This window comes from Delphinapterus leucas, chromosome 3 (assembly GCF_059928025.1).
Source record: "Delphinapterus leucas isolate spDelLeu-1000000601 "Yukka" chromosome 3, BTC_Dleu_Yukka2, whole genome shotgun sequence".
Classification (NCBI taxonomy): Eukaryota; Metazoa; Chordata; class Mammalia; order Artiodactyla; family Monodontidae; genus Delphinapterus; species Delphinapterus leucas.
This window is the reverse complement of record NC_143131.1, coordinates 17,191,056-17,208,446: the sequence shown is the minus strand read 5'-3', so window position 1 is coordinate 17,208,446 and position 17,391 is coordinate 17,191,056. Positions and strand designations below refer to the sequence as shown.

The following is a 17,391-nucleotide window of genomic DNA, read 5'->3' as shown; positions in this document are numbered from 1 at the left end:
ATACTAGATACTAGTAGGTGAACATTGCGCAGCTGGAAAATATTACTCTATAATTAGAAGTGTGCAATGGATTTTAAAACATAGTATGACAAGAAACTTGTGGACATTAACTTACCATAAGGAAGAATAGTTTTCCTCATTTTCCTAAGTCCCCTGTTGATTTGGCCTCTTAAATTTTCAATAGAGGTATGTGAAGATATTGCCACATTCGAAGTATCTATCCTCATCAGCCAAAGAATAATGTCAGAATCACTGCTCTGGAGTATCAGTCAAAGCCCTTACTTCACAAGTATCTTCTTTCACTTCCCAGCTCACAGGGTTGAACAAACTGCTTCTAATCAGCACTAAGAGAGGTAAGGACCAAAAGAAACATGTTTTCACATTCATCATAACCTAAAATGAATCTGTTAGTCACAATCTTCTATAAACCCACACTAACTTACCCTTCCTTATTTCCCCATATTCCAGTCATTTCTGTTCAATTTTACTGATTCCATGTGAGGATTTTATACTTTTTCAACTTTATACCAATGCTCATCTGTCTCTCGCCTTTTAACTACCATGTGCCATGTGACTCATTCACGTGTTTAACACTGATTCATTTATCCTACATATACACTGAATGCTTACTATACAATAGACGTTGTTCCAACCAAAGAGAAAAGAGTGATGATCAATACCAACATTTCTTGCTCTAATACAGCTTTTATTACAAGATGTGAATAAAAACAACAAGAAAACACATCAAACTGTTAAAATCTTTATGTAGAGGATTAAAAGAGGGTGTAGGATAGAAGTAACTAAGTGATTGATTTTTATTGTTGTAAAGAAGAACACCATCAAGTGGAAATATGGACAAAAAGTATTTGGCTTGAAAATTTTGAGGGAAATAACATTCTTGGGAAAAGAAAAAGAAATGATTAGTAGATGGGCCATAAGTTTCCCCAAAGCTTGGTCAGTTTATGGAAACAAAAAAAGCCAGTTTGGTTGAAGCATGACAGGTGAAAAAAAAAAATTAATGTAAACTAGAGACCAGTTGATAGACCTGGGCTGGGTCATGGAAGGTTTGAAAACCAGTCCAAGAATTGTAGACTTTATCAGAGGGTAAAGAGGAACCAGGAGAAGATCTTAATCACAGGGAACAGGTCATGTAATGAGCTATATTTTACATATCATTTTGACTGCTACCAAGTGAATTAATTGTAGTGCTGAGAGCTGGACAAGAGCGGAAGCAATACAAATGAATATTTTGGGTGAGATATTGTCAGTTCACAGTTGGGGGAACAGAGTATAAGATACAGTACAGACTTCAGAATTTCACAGCCTACTCAGGGTACTTGGTCATTCCTCTGTAATAACTGTACACACAATTCTCAGAGTTTAGAAAGGCCATTTGTATCCCCCCAAGACTCCCTGGGTCCACTCCTGAGCTGCCACTTCTCCCTGCAACCACCTTGAAAGTCAGTTGAAGGAAATAATCTCCCTTTTTTCAACTCCCATGGCAGTTTTTGTGCATCACCTACACGAAGCTAAGCAAAACTTTCTTTACATAATATTTAATTGAAGAAAATACTAATTCTAAATATCCTTAAGGAAAATAAATCTGCAACACTCTTGCTTCTCCACATGACACACAATGGTGCCTTGCAGAAAACTGTGGTTACTAATAAGTGTTCAAAAAATGAAGGGTGTGGCCAGTGTGGCAAGGGCTGAAATACAAAATGGTAGTTCAGAGCTGAGAGTATAGTAGAAGGCAAGTGCAGGATCTGCAGAACACCATCTCCCCGGGCCAAAAGAAAAGTCATTCTCTACTTGGTGTGTAACATCTGAGGTTGGAATGCTGCAGGGTTCTGTGAAGGCACCAGCAGTTGGGGAAGACTGGGGTGATGCTGGGGAAGGTTTAACCATGGCCATTTGATGTGATCTCCCATCTCCTCTCCTGCTCTTTCTCCCTAGTCCTTACCTGTGCTGATCCTTCTCAGGGTCTTAGTACTGGCTGCTCTTTCTGCTTTGATGCTCTCACCTAAAAGCCCAGTTGTCTGTTCAGACATTATTCAGTTTGCTGCACAAACTCATCTCATGAGAGAGACCACCCCTGACTATGTTATCTGAAATGCCTCCTGTTTTATTCCTAATTCTTCATCTTTTTCTTTTCCTTCATAGGTAACACAACATATTTAATCTTTGTTTGTCATCTGTCTTCACTAGCAAGGAAGGTTTGTGAAATCAAGGGCTTTACCTTATTTTATCAACAAATTCAGCCCCTTTTCACATAGACTGCTCTTAATATTTGCTGAATGAGTGGCTGGGTAGATGGATGCATGAAGGCAACCTCTGGGGAATGGTCTGAAGATTTAATAAGAGTTAGGTACAAATAGGTAGAAAAGGTGAAAAGAAATTCCAGGTATAGTTAGAAGCATCTTTATAGGTACATTCAACGCACTGTAGAGAGTTCATTGTTTATGAATATGGTGTTAAGTGATAGCTATCAAGAAGAGGTCAGGGTGTGTTGATATTTGATGAATAATATGACAACATGTTTTAGTTTCATCTTGAGATTAATTGATGCATTGAGTGATATCAGTTTTACATTTTAGAAGGAACAATGCACATCACATGGATACCAGATACTTAAATTAAAATTGATCAAATTCTATGGTGATTGGCTCACTTTAATAGTTCATGACAGAATAGATGTATGCAGCTACGTTTCTCTGTTTAACTTTATAAAATGATACTTCTCACAATCATCTTTTAAAGAATTACACTACCTTCGAACTCATTACAGTAGTGTCAACTACATGCCATATGGATAATATACTCAAGAAAAACAACCTAAGAAATGCACATTCAAGAAAGGAACCAAGATTTTCTTTTTCTTTTTTTAAATTTTATTTAGGCTGCACCAGGTCTTAGTTGCAGCATGCAGGCTTTTAATTGTGGCATGTAGCATCTAGTTCCCTGATCAGGGATCAAACCCGGGCCTCCTGCGTTGAGAGCATGGAGTCTTAACCACTGGACCACCAGGGAAGTCCCCCCGAGATTTTTTATAAAAATTTTTCGATTTCCTAAATTTTGGTTTACAGCTATCACCAAAGGTGATATAACTGCTTTCCATAAGTTAAATGTTTTTTCAGACAATTTATTTTTCTGGGAACCTCTATTTAAAAATAAAAGTACGTTGATACGCTTGCAGTAGATTTGTTACATTATTCTCCTTAACTATTTATTTATTTTTATTTCAAAGCTATCTGACAGTACAAAATTTGCTGTATTTTCAGAAGAAATTAGATTTTTTAAGATAGAATTCAATGTTAAATTTGAAATTTATTTATTAATTTTACTAAATTTATTCAAGGTTAATTTTGAAATATATACTAAATTCATTAAAATGTAACAAATATTCAACATCTTAATTTCACAACAAATTATTTCTGGGAATTCACATATCATTTGTAAAATAATCTATGTAATTTTGATGAGTGTCAAATCTTTGTTATTATAGAAATCTGAATTGTAATTAAAAGAACACACACACACACATACACACAAAATCCAAAATTAGCTTGAGCAAGAGACTAGTCAATGAGAAGTGATTTGAAATAAATTATACTCATCTACCTTTTTCAAGAACTATAAAAATTACTTATAAATAACTTTTTTTATTTTGAATAAAGTGTGAAGTTATAAAAATAAGTTCTTATCCATGTTACAGCCCATGGAATATTCTGGTACTTAAAATATTTGTTGTTTACCTGAAATTTCAAGTTTAACTAGGCATTTATGCTGTGTTGTTATTTGTTAAATCTGACAACACTACTTTCACATGACCCGCATTAAGCTAGTTCTCTCTAATCTTGTATATTTAGGAAATATTATTAGCCTAAGTGCTATTTTTTTTTGTTCCCTATTATATAATAAGGGCTAAAACTATCCTTGAGGGCTAAAACTATGTTTTATTCATTTGTATATTTATCAGATTACCAAGCACAATAACTTAGTAATAACTGTTCATAGCCCAATAACTATTTGCTCTTTAAAATTAGATAAACATACAATCAAGTTTAAATCATCCATGTATTTATTATGCATGTTCGTTTTTCCAAATACACAGTATCTTATGAAAGTGCAGAGAACAACTGGCTTTGAGTGGCTACCAGGTTTAAGCACTGTGGTAGGTGTTAGGATAACTGTTGCAAGGCTGTTTAAAGCCACATTAAGGAGACAAAATGACTATACTGGAAGCAGTCAAGGAAAACGGAAAGTGGATTATTACTGTAATAGTAGTTTGATTATATACTAGTAAGGGCACTAGACTAGCACTCATACTTTTTGTTTTCATTACATTTCCACTACTTACAAAATTAATGTAATTGGTTTCATTTTATGTTTTTTTTAGAGTGGATATTAGAAGATTCTAAATTAAATATGTGGCTTGCATTATATTGCACACTGGATGCCACTGATTTAGTAGTGTTGAAGTCCTGAAAATTGTATCTCTAAATGAAAAATCCGTTTTTAGAAAGAATATTTTACTCCCTTTTTTGTTGTTTTTTTGTTTACCTTTATAAAGCGATAAAGCAAGAATAAATATAAGAACTAACTATAAAATAATAAATTTATTTTCAGAATATAATCTTCATATTTATGCATAAATTACTAATAATATTTTGAAATTTATTTCAATACAGTAATTTACTGGAAATATATCAAACTAATAAAGAATAAAAAGCATGTATCATCTGTTTTAACTGTCCATAATTCTCATTTTAGTATATTTGTTCCTCTGAGAAAAACATTTACATAATGGACCTTAAATTATCATGCTAAACTAAAATAAACATATATTCATGCTTTATTTATAATGTAGTTGACATATAAATTCTGTAAAATAAATTAAGAATCCTACTATTAATAATATTTCTTTTAATTAATAAAAGTTTGCTGAATAATCTTTTTAACATTCTCTAGCAAAAATGAGAGCATTTTGTTAATGCATAATTAGCATGTTTTAACTGTTTCATTTTCTTATAGAAGGCACAACATGAATCTTGTGCTAAAATTACTAGCTGCTATCCAGAACCTGTAATCGGACTTTGTGACCACAGTTCTGGGTACAAATGGGTTTAGAAATAGAGGATCAAGATTAAATTGATTTTGTCTCACCCTCCAGCTTACTTCAGGCACTGGGAGAACTCAGATATTACTAATTATTGCCTCACCTACCTCCACCCACCTCTGCTGCTCTGTCCATCTCATCGGGCCCAAAGCCCAGAGGTAACAGGCCCTCTGCAACAAAAGTAGTGAACGTTTATGTGAGCTGAGAATTTATTTATGTTTTTGTATTAATAATTTCATCCTCCCAACAGTTCTATCAGGTAAGTACTCTTATTACCATATTATAGATAGGAAACTATGGCACAAGAAGTTTTAACTTGCCCCTGTTTTAAGGTTGAAATTCATAGAAATAGCATTTGAATATTGACAGATTGCACAATGTACGTGATCTTAACCATTAGGCTACACTGATTCATGGTTACATTAATATTTTGTATGTCACTATACTTTACCTAACAGCTCAAATATGCAAAGCTTAAATGATATTTTATGATACATAAGACTAATAATTATTAGTAAATGCTAATTAATCAAGATGTGTTCAAATCAAAATAGTTATTTCAGTTACTGTTTATTACACATTTCACAGATATTTCATTTAACGATAAATATACAGAAAATTATTTCTGTGTATCAAACAGTATGTGAGCCGAAGTAACATCAGGATTTGTTACTATATCAAGATCATCAGATGTTTCTATAATGTTAATAGAAACATAGGCTAACATTTACCTCACAGTGATTCTTTGGTAATATTGTACTGCTGATTGTTATTTTTCAGCATATAATGTGATATTATTTAAGTAATTTATGATTGCAATTTAAAAGTATAGGCCTGAAATTTATTGAATATTGTTTTCCTTGTTCTATCACCTTTCCCCCTTCCTTTATATGTTAACATAATTAGAAGTTGTTTTATACCTTTGTCAGAATTGTTAAAATATTTAGGGCCTTAAAATATTAATCAGGAATCATTACATATTCATTTAATGACTTTCTAACTGACATGAAGGGAAATGAAAAATGAAATATCTCCCATAAAGCCATTGAAAGAAAATAAAACTGTCTATAAAATATCCATTACATGAAATGAATCCCTACAGTCCTCTGGACTTGAACTCGTCAGACTGCTTCATGATGAACATTACTTTGTCTTTTAAGTTAAAAATGTATAGTTTTCAATTACAGGGTTTTAATTTACTTTAAATTGCTAATTAATCAACTTCAAACACTAAATTTCTGATGTATTGGGAGCTTTATACTCCTATCAAAATGTATATGGATAAACCCTGCTATAAAGATTATTCATTTATATTGAGATGACTATCTGATTTTAACTCCCAATTCAGATAAACTTTTTCATTAGAGAAGTTTTACATCTCTCTGATTTTTTCCTTTCTAATCATATCAACCACCGTGAGTGTCAGCATGCCCCAACACTAATTAATAAGTACTTTTCATTGAACATGGAAGATGAGTAATTTAAACATGTGTTCCTTCCTGTGTATATCAGCTTTCCATTTGTGATGTTTTTATTTCAAAATGAATGCTAGAAGGGAAAATAGAAAAAAAATATTGAGTCTCAAATTCCTGAACTGTTTCCACTATACGTCCTTTCAGAATGGTCTCCATAGTATTTTCTCTGGGCATCCCTTTTATGTTCTTTCTCTAATAGAAACGTGCTTCTCTCCTGAGGACACTTCTTCCTATGTGGGCTTCTCAAAGGATAGTTGTTTAGCTCATGCAGCTCAATATCCAAAAACAAATAATCCAATCCAAAAATGGGCAGAAGACCTAAATAGACATTTCCCCAAAGACGATATATGGATGGCCAACAAACACATGAAGGATGCTCAACATCACTAATCATTAGAGAAATGCAAGTCAAAACCACAATGGGGTATCACCTCACACCAGTCAGAATGGCCATCACCAAAAAAATCTAGAAACAATAAATGCTGGAGAGGGTGTGGAGAAAATGAAACCCTCTTACACTGTTGGTGGGAATGTAAATTGATACAGCCACTATGGAGAACAGTATGGAGGTTCCTTAAAAAACTAAAAATAGAACTACCCTATGACTCAACAATCCCGCTACTGAGCATATACCCTGAGAAAACCATAATTCAAGAAGAGTCATGTACCACAGTGTTCATTGTAGCTCTATTTACAGTAGGCAGGACATGGAGCCAACCCAAGTGTCCATCGACAGATGAATGGATAAAGAAGATGTGGCACATGTATACAATGGAATATTACTCAGCCATGAAAAGAAACGAAATTGAGTTATTTATAGTGAGGTGGATGGACCTAGAGTCTGTCATACAGAGTGAAGTAAGTCAGAAAGAGAAAAACAAATACCTTATGCTAACATATATATGGAATCTAAAAACAAAAAGGTTGTGAAGAACCCAGGGGCAGGACAGGAATAAAGACACAGAGCGTCTTGGGACACCTTCTAGGTGCTGGGGAACGCGTCACAGCAGTAGGTCTTCTTGGTGTCATGGAAGGCAATGCACATGGCCGAGGTAAGCGGGAAGTGAAGCACCACCATGGCGCAGTGGTAGCGCAAGGCCAGGTCCACGGTGGCCACCGTGCTGATGATGCTGTGCCCGTAGAGGACAGCACTGTCTGGGCTCATGCCGTACCTGATGTGCAGGGCCTGCCAGGCCACTGTCGGCGTAGAGGTTCTTCTCCAAGGGTTTGCCCAAGCTCACCCTGTAGCCGAAGTAGTTAGAGGAGATGTTGCACTTGATGCGCGTGCCCAGGCCGATGCAGAAACTGCTCATCTGGCCCAGGTCTACCGCGTTGCCCTGCGAGAAGAGAGCCGTATACCTGGCGCTGGGCACGCAGCACATGTACATGCAGGAGACGTGGATGCCCCAGCTGCTCTTGGTGGCCAAGACCTCGATGGTGTCCAGCTTGCGCTGGCTGTACAGAAGTTGGCGTGCTCCAGCAGGTGGAGCTTCCAGTGCCCTGGGGGCTGCCGGCCAAGGTTCCCGAAGGGGCGGCCCTGGCCCACCGAGCCTGGGCTCAGGCTCCGGCACCAGCGAGTAAGTGGGCCCTGGAGGTAGGAAGGCGAGCTTGGCGGTGATGAGGCCAGGACAGGGCGGGCAGCAGAAGAGGCAGCAGAGCTCGTTCACCAACAGGCTGTTCATGGCAGGCACCAACCTCCTGAGGCCGGTACACAGCTTGTTCCTGGAGCTATTCTCTGAGCACAGGGCATTGATTGCTTCTCTTCTTAGACACACGGCTGCACAACTCATAATGCTCTACTAGACTGAATTCCCTTCATTCTCCTCTTCCTCCCATGACATAGTTCTCTGACAATCAGAAGAGCCAGCAATGATGAAAAAGCCTAAATTCCACCAGGCACTGATGCTACGGCTATTCCTTTCTCCGGCTCACCTCCTGTTATTTGTGGAGACTATGTTTTCCAAAATTCAAAGTAGCTTTATCACTCTTCACCTATTGGCTGTCCACTCATTTGAGCTGTGTATCACTTCTGCTTCATCAATGCACTTTTTTACTTTTACAGGATTTATTGTTATGGGGAATTCCCTCTGAAATTGTAAGATACCAACTATTGCACTTAGTTTTCAGGTGGTTAGCTTTTGTTATATGTTCATGCACACCCCCCCTTGGTATTTTACTTGTAGCCAGGAAAGACTGACAAGTACCACTCGTCAAATGTCATCTGAAACTAAATTTTGAAAACCATGTAGTATAGCATTGTTTGAAGTTTATGTGGGAAATTTAATCATTATCTAACTCTTTTAAGTGCCAAGAGGAGTGTGTTGAAGCATGGTTTTCATGAGCCACAGGCGTTTTATTCAAATATCCATTTCAGTCAAACCTGTTTATACTACCTACGTGCACACTTTTCATTTGTTATCAACACATAGACACAGTAATTGAGTATATCATGTAAATATAAACTATACATCATATATGTGAATATATAAGAACAATTTTCATTTAAAATGTACCCTCTCAATCCTCTAATAATTAACTTTCACACACTCTCTTGAGGGCAGGAACATTTTTAATTACTTCAAGTAATACACTGAATAATTTGCATATATGTATAAATATAGTTTAATTCTTTTACATTTATAAGAAACAGAAAAAGTACTTTTGTGTAGTCTAAATATTACTTGCATTTCCAAAAGAGTAATTAATTTTATTACGTACCCTAGAAAAAAATGACATACTAACACAGGATTTTACACATCTCTTTAAGCATGAAACTAATTCAAATTAATAGAGGAATAATTGCCCCTCTCTCTTGCTACAGGTATTCCTTAAAGAATGAACACAATGTCACAGCAAGGAGAGTGACATTTGTTTAACAAAAAACATTAACGTGTCTGTTCCTATTGAACTCTGTACTCTATACTCTATTGAAAAGCTATACAGTTGACTATGCCTGATAATCTAGTTTTGTCAGTTCACTTCAAGCCAAATAAAATGTGAAAAAAGCCACAAGTCCTTTTATACTTATTCTTTGGAAATAAAACTATTTATTTGTCCTGAAGAACAAATAACTACCAAAAACAAGAATTAAAACAAAATTTCATAAAATAATTATATTTTATTCATGTCTTACTTCTGTTGAGATTGTTAGCCAAGGTTATAAAATGAGGTTTTGCTTATTGATCTTAATATTAAAAATTTGAGTGTATTGTATCATTCATTTATGGTCTGGATTAATTATTATATATTAAAATTCTCAACCATGTTCTTTTATTAAAAACAATGAGGGGACTTCCCTTGTGGCACAGTGGTTAAGAATCTGCCTGCCAATTCAGGGGACACGGGTTTGAGCCCTCGTCCGGGAAGATCCCACACGCCACGGAGCAACTAAGCCCATATACCACAACTACTGAGCCTGCGCTCTAGAGCCCGCGAGCCACAGCTACTGAGCCCATGAGCCACAACTACTGAAGCCTGTGTGCCTAGAGCGCATGCTCCACAACAAGAGAAGCCACCACAATGAGAAGCCCGTGCACCACAACGAAGAGCAGCCACTGCTCGCCGCAACTAGAGAAAGCCCGCGTGCAGCAATGAAGACCCAAAGCAGCCAAAAATAAATAATTAATTTCAAAAACACTGCTTACTTATCAAATTATCATTTGTAGAATAAGGAATTGCTTGTTTTCTCTACAAAACTTTAAAATGCTTTATTTTTAAGACGATAGTGAATTTAAATGTCATGATTTTATTTCTTCACCCAACAATTACTTCATTATTCACCTAAGATCAAAAGATCAGACAAATCTTATGTAGAGTTGTAAACTGATAAATTATTTCTTAGAGACCCTACAATTTTCTTCCCATCCTTAATAAAAGGATCACCTTACTTTGCTTCTCCCTTTATCTTAGAAACATAGAATTATGCATCTACTTCTATTTCCACAAGGCTCCTCCTCTTTATGTTTCCCACATTATATCCTTTCAAGTAGATTTTGGTATTCATCATATTTCATGATTACTGCCACTAGCCAACAAATATATTCCCTTTTTCTCTTTATTTTATTTGTATTTTGCATTTTCTCAGAATTCTCCATTTCCTAAAGTTAATTACCACTGGCAACAATAAATGCTTTCTGTGTTAACCTAAGTTTAGTTCCTATTTTTAAAAAATATTTTCATACATCTTCTAAATTTGAACCTAAGCCTGATGAACACAATAGTTTGGAAATTCAGATACTACAACAAAAAAGCATATATATATATATATATATATATATATACACACACACACACACACACACACACACACACACACATATATTAGCACCAGAAATAGTCAATGGAATTGAAAATATCAGTGAGAATATCTGATCCTGCTCCACATTTGCAAACATTGGGATAGATGAGTAGTTTCTGAATGGAATAAGGAGTGTGGTCATAGCCTCTACTGTTAGTTCAAAACTTTACATTTTTTCAAAGCTTTTCCATATGTATTTTGTGGTTACTTCCTCACAATTGTCCTATACAAGTATCATTATTGAAACTTAATGATGATTTCAGTGTTTTATCTGATAGTATGCTGACTCAGAAGCCATCTTTTTCATCTAAGTCCTTGTGGTAACTTTCCTGTTTTCACATAAGTTGATTCTTTTTATATATTGTTGGATTCTGTTTGCAAATATTTTGTTGACGATTTTTCATCTATATTCATCAAAACATTGTGTTTTAATTTTCTTTTTCTTAGTGCTTTATTTTTCTGCTTTTGATATCAAGGTTATGTCCTCAGAATGAATTTGGGAGTGCTTCATGCTCTTCAACATTTTGGAATAATTTGAAAAGAACAGGTGTAAGTATTTTTTTATATGTTTGGTAGAATTCTCCTCTGAAGTCATCTAGTCCTGGACTTTTGTTTGATGGGAGTTTTTTTTTTTTATTACAAATTCAATTTTACTACTAGTGATTGGTCTGTTCAAATTGCTTATTTTTTCTTGATTTAGTCTTGGCAGGTTGTATGTTTCTAGAAATTTGTCCATTTCTTCTAGGTTGGCATAGAAGTTTTCATAGTATTCTCTTATGATTTGTTGTACTTCTTATCTTATTAATTTTATCTACATCCGTTCCTTGGTAATGGGGTGATTGGTTCCAGGAGCCCATTCAGATACCAAAATCCTCAGATGCTGAAGTCCCTTATGTAAAATGGCCTATTGTAGTTGGTCCTTGTATCCTGCAGTTGATGGAATCCGTGGATGAGAAACTCAATGATAAGGAGGGCTGACTGCATTTCTAATGTTCCAGAAATTTAGTTAGGTTCACTTAAGAGTTAAGGTAATATTATTACTATGATATTATTCACTGGCACCACAAGTAAGAACCAGGAAATATAGACAAAAATCTATTTTTTCCAACAATCTCTGTATCTCCATTTTTTGTGTATCCCATCCATGGCACCTATATTTTTGGCCAAGTGGCCTGCAGTGACCTTAAACTGACACTAGCTCCTCTTACAAGCACATGCCCTGGAAAGCAGCCAGGAGAGTCACAAGCAAATCTAAGTTCCTGATGTGACTTCCCCAACCGCCAACCATATCCACTATCTCCCAATGCCTTTTCCTGATGCATGCCTTAGATACGACCCCCATGCGGCTTACCAAAACTCCTCTATTTTGGCTTGAATTGACCAATTGGTCTTAGCCTGGGACCTCAAAAGCATACCACCCACAGACCCTTGGGCATGTGCCCCAGGTTCTGTCTCTCCCTTGCTGTCTGCACTCTTCCTTGACTTCCTCATGCAAAGAAGTAATATGGAATGCCTCACTTAGACATATGCTATAAAACGTAACTGACAACATCAACATGAAAGTTTCAAATACTCTTTCATATGCTCTTTCCAGTATCCTAATGCCAATGAAATATTCCAGTTTTCATTGTGACTCATCACACAATTAGTGGCATGCAATCCCATCAGAAAACTCTCCTAGAGTCTCCAGCCAAGAGGATCATGCAAAATTTCACTGAGGAAGTGACATTTAACACCTAAATCTGTCTTGTCACAAACTCAGAGATTCTTGCAGAGGCCAGACTATGAATGAACATGGATGTATGACCAGTGATACTTAAGGCAGAGTGCTGGGAATTAAGGGCTAAAGCATAATGGAGCCCTTCTCAGCCTCAGGTACAGGTGTAATAAGGGTATTAGGGCCCTATTTTACCAGATAATTGAGTTTTTCAAGACAAATTTGATATATAAATGTGTATATGATGAATCATAAAAGATATAAGATGATAGCTAATTAAAACTATTTGAAACCAAAGGGTAAGTCAACAAAATACATCTGACAGGCCAAGTAAAGGCTGTGTTTTTGGGATCCCTCCTGCAAAGAATGATTAGATTGAGCTCAACAAAGAATGTACCAAATGACGATTTCAGGCCAAATGTATGTGTGCATATGGCTACATATAGGAAATAACAAGACACATTTGAAATGGTGAAAAATTTAAAAAGGCAACATAGTGCAAGAAAGGGCAAATTCAATTATAAGTACAAAAATCCATACCATTCAAGGGTGTTTTAGCTGTGCTGAGAAATTTTTTAACTTTATCAAAAGCACTATATCTCTAAGAAAGTACTTGACTCTATGATATATTTATGAAAATTGATATTTATATCAATTAACAAATATATGGTTGAAGACAATCTATAATAGAAATAATAACAGAATTTTTAAATTCACCATCCTGAAATAAATCAATACTTATATTCATGCAATGCAATAAATTATTATAAAATGTTATATAATTACCTAGGTGTAATTCAGATGATAAAGAACAAGAGTATAATATCTAAACATTCAAGTTTAGATTCTATCAGGGCACAGAAAGTTTTTGAAATTAATTATCTTTGTTTTATTCAAAAACATAATCATCAGTAGCAATAAAACCAGATTAATTTTTATAATCACAAATATTTTTAAGTTACCTGCTTTTTCAATTCATAATAAAATATTAATTTTTACAAAACTTTTAAATTATTATGTATACTTTAAAAAATTAAGCTGCATGAAATTAGCAGTATGAGAGATTGCAGAAAAGAAGGCATATTTATTGTTTTTCTGTGTAAAACTCAGTGCCTAAGACTGAACAATCCTATTTCCAACTTCCACAATGCATAGATAAACTAAAATATTAAATATTTTCCCTCAGAGTAATCACTGTTCAAATTACTTTACCACTTCAATATATTTCAATATATTTCTTCATTTCCTTAGAACATATTAATTATTGTCATTCATCTTTATAAACAGCTAATCATCCTTGTTTTAAAAGAACCAGATTTTAGGTTTTTTAAAATAATTTCTAATTTATTTTTAAGGTTTTTTTCTAATGAATAAATTTCAACTTTCATTTTTATTCATCCCTGGTTTATTTGAAATATTGTTTACTGTCATCATATCTGTTCTTGTCTTAATTTCATAGATCATTTCTTTTTAATGTCTCATTTAATCAGGAAAGTATCTTTTTGTCCTCTGAACACAGATTTGAACATTTTAGGTATTGTGAAATTTTGTTGTTGCTAACAGCTAAATTATCTGTTTTACAATTAAATTTTGATGTACTTCTGGGTCCAAGAAGTTTTTAAAAAGCCCATAACAAATGTGTAGCAAAATAGGTTTACTTTTGGTCTTATTTTTCATCTGGTTTTCATTGATCACTAATACTTTTACTTAACTGTGATTTAATTTGTGGGCACATGTATGATTAATTATTTCTATTGTTCCATGATCAAAAGTTAAAAGTCTTATCTGCAGTTTTAAGTATTGGGTTGGCCAAAAGGTTCATTTGTTTTTTTCTGTAAGATGGCTCTAGTAGCACTTTGTTGTCTTTAACTGCATTTGAAACAATTTTGTTACATTATATTTGACAGATGCCATATCAGTGTACATTTTTAAAATGACATCAAAATTGGTGAAATTTTGTGTATCCATTTTAATACCAAAGATGGAAGAAAAAAAGCAACATTTTCGGCATATTATGCTTTATTATTTCAAAAAAGGTAAAAACGCAACTGAAACACAAAAAATGATTTGTGCAGTGTATGGAGAAGGTGCTGTGACTGATCAAACATGTCAAAAGTGTTTTGCGAAGTTTTGTGTGGAGATTTCTCACTGGACGGTGCTCCGTGGTTGGGTAGACCACTTGATGTTGATAGCGATCAAATTGAGATATTAATTGAGACCAATCAACGTCATACCACGTGGGAGGTAGCCAACATACTCAAAATATCCAAATCAAGTGCTGAAAATCAGTTGCACAAGCTTGGTTATGTCCATCGCTTTGATGTTTGGGTTCCACATAAGTTAAGTGGAAAAAAACCTTCCTGACCATATTTCCACATGTGATTCTCTACTTAAACATAATGAAAACGTTCTGATTTTAAAACAAATTTTAATGGGCAATGAAAAGTGGATACTGTACAATAATGTGGAACAGAAGAGATTGTGGGGCAAGTGAAATGAACCACCACCAACCACACCAAAGGCTAGTCTTCATCCAAAGAAGGTGATGTTATGTATATGGTGGGATTGGGAGGGAGTCCTCTATTATGAACTCCTTCCAGAAAACCACACGGTTAATTCCAATAAGTACTGCTCCCAATTAGACCAACTGAAAGCGGCACTCAACGAAAAACGTCCAGAATTAGTCAACAGAAAATGTATAATCTTCCATCAGGATAACGCAAGACCGCACGTTTCTTTGACGACCAGGCAAAAACTGTTACAACTTGGCTGGGAAGTTCTGATTCATCCGCCATATTCACCAGACATTTCACCTTCAGATTTCCATTATTTTGGTCTTTACAAAATTCTCTTAATGGAAAAAAAATTCACTTCCCTGTAAGACTGTAAAAGGCACCTGGAACAGTTCTTTGCTCAAAAAGATAAAAAGTTTTGGGAAGATGGAATTATGAAGTTGCCTGAAAAATGTCAGAAGGTAGTGGAACAAAAGGGTGAATACGTTGCTCAATAAAGTTATTGGTGAAAATGAGAAATGTGTCTTATTTTTACTTAAAAACTGAAGGCACTTTTTGCCAATCCAATATATTCACACTCACACACTCATATTTAAGTCCCACGAGGATATAGTTAGCCCTTTTCTCTCCTTTTGGGTGCTAAACTCGAATTGCTGGATAACCTTGAAGTCAGCCTATAGTTGAAAACTTAGAAGGTCCTATATTTCTACTTATGAGTTGCCCTATTCTATTTACTAGCATCTCTCAGTCCACACCAATGTTCAAACAAGGCAGTAAAAGATTTCAGGAACCTAAAGATAAGTTGAATAGAAGAGAAGTAGACATTTCTCTTCTTCAGTTTGGACATGGTTCTGAGTACAAGCAGTGGCATTTGCTCTTTTCTGAGACTTTGCTGTTGGACAAATTGGTAGTATTGGACTATGAGGTAATAGATCAGTTTCCAATGTGGTACAGGTAAATTTGATCACATGCAATCATAACTTTAGCTTCTATCTGTAGCCTCTTATCTCCTATTTAACCACTGTTAATGGTCAACTCCATTGCTCCTACTACTATTCCCACCTTCTCTACTATAACAACTAAACCCCCATTATTACTGTTTACCACCTGAGCACACATTCACACACACGTGATATTTTTGGCTTGCAACTGATTGTTTTTTTGCCTGTTGTTTTATTTTGAACCTTTTTTGGTTTTTTGTAATAATCAATATATAATGTGTCTGAAATTATGCAAATAAATGTTATTATGCAAGTAAATGTATTGATAAAAGCATTTGCCAATTTTCAAGCGTGTGTGTGTGTGTGTGAATTTCTAGAACTCGTGTGATTTATTATGGTGGTGGTAGTTATTGTCTATATAGGAGAGAGGGAGGGATAATTAATACAACTCTCTAGTATATGTTCCTGGTAACCTGGTGTTATTATCACCTATAGGTAAGAGGGACTTAGTGATATCTCTACTTTCTGTTTTTCTTCTATCCTTATTTAGTCACTTTGGAAATTTTTACACATTTTTGAGCAGATCTACAGTTATGTAGATCTGTCCATTGTCGTAATTTTGAAATAGGTATATTAACAGGTATATCAACATCCATATAGAGGGTTTTACTGTATAGTTAATCCTGCTTTCAGAGATAGAATAGTCTCCTGCTCTGTACCATACAAATTTATATTTTCCCAAATCATTTGAGGTTCAACATCAAACTCATTCCACAACAATTTTTCTTCAGCCATGGTTGCTGAGGTCTTGATGAGCAAAATACCATCACTGCATTTGTTAAGATGTAGCTGTGTTATGTTTTTTCATTCACACATTTAAGATAGGTATTGACAAAACCAATCCCGCACCTAGGTTTTGGCATTGAATCTGTAAGAATTATAGGGATAAGGTCTGCACTTGAGATGAAGTTGTTATCAGATACAAGGTCATAGTTTTTATGACTCCACGAATATGCATCTGATCATGAATTCTGATTTCTCTTTGCTACCTATTTTGTTAAATGTTAGACTTGAAGAAATCCAGTTAATTGTCTGACCAAGACCTTCAAGTTTTTAGGTAGTAGAGCCAAGATCCACACCAAACTGTGATGGTCCCAAGTCTTTGCCCTTTCTTCTATCCCACAGTGCTATTCTAATTTTGTTTGGTTTAATTTCTCTCTATTGAATTCATTCTGAAACTTTCCAAATGACATTATAAGAAGCTTCAAAATATTTAATAAACCCTCCAAGCCCCACATGTGTCTTTCTGGATTGATTTCCCTGGTCACA

At 35.0% G+C, this 17,391-nt stretch overlaps 1 pseudogene; it reads right to left on the bottom strand.

Annotated features, from left to right (window-relative positions):
- Positions 1–249: 249 nt before the first annotated feature.
- Positions 250–8,963, bottom strand: LOC111178520 (alpha/beta hydrolase domain-containing protein 17A pseudogene; annotated as a pseudogene).
- Between the last annotated feature and the right edge of the window lie 8,428 nt (positions 8,964–17,391).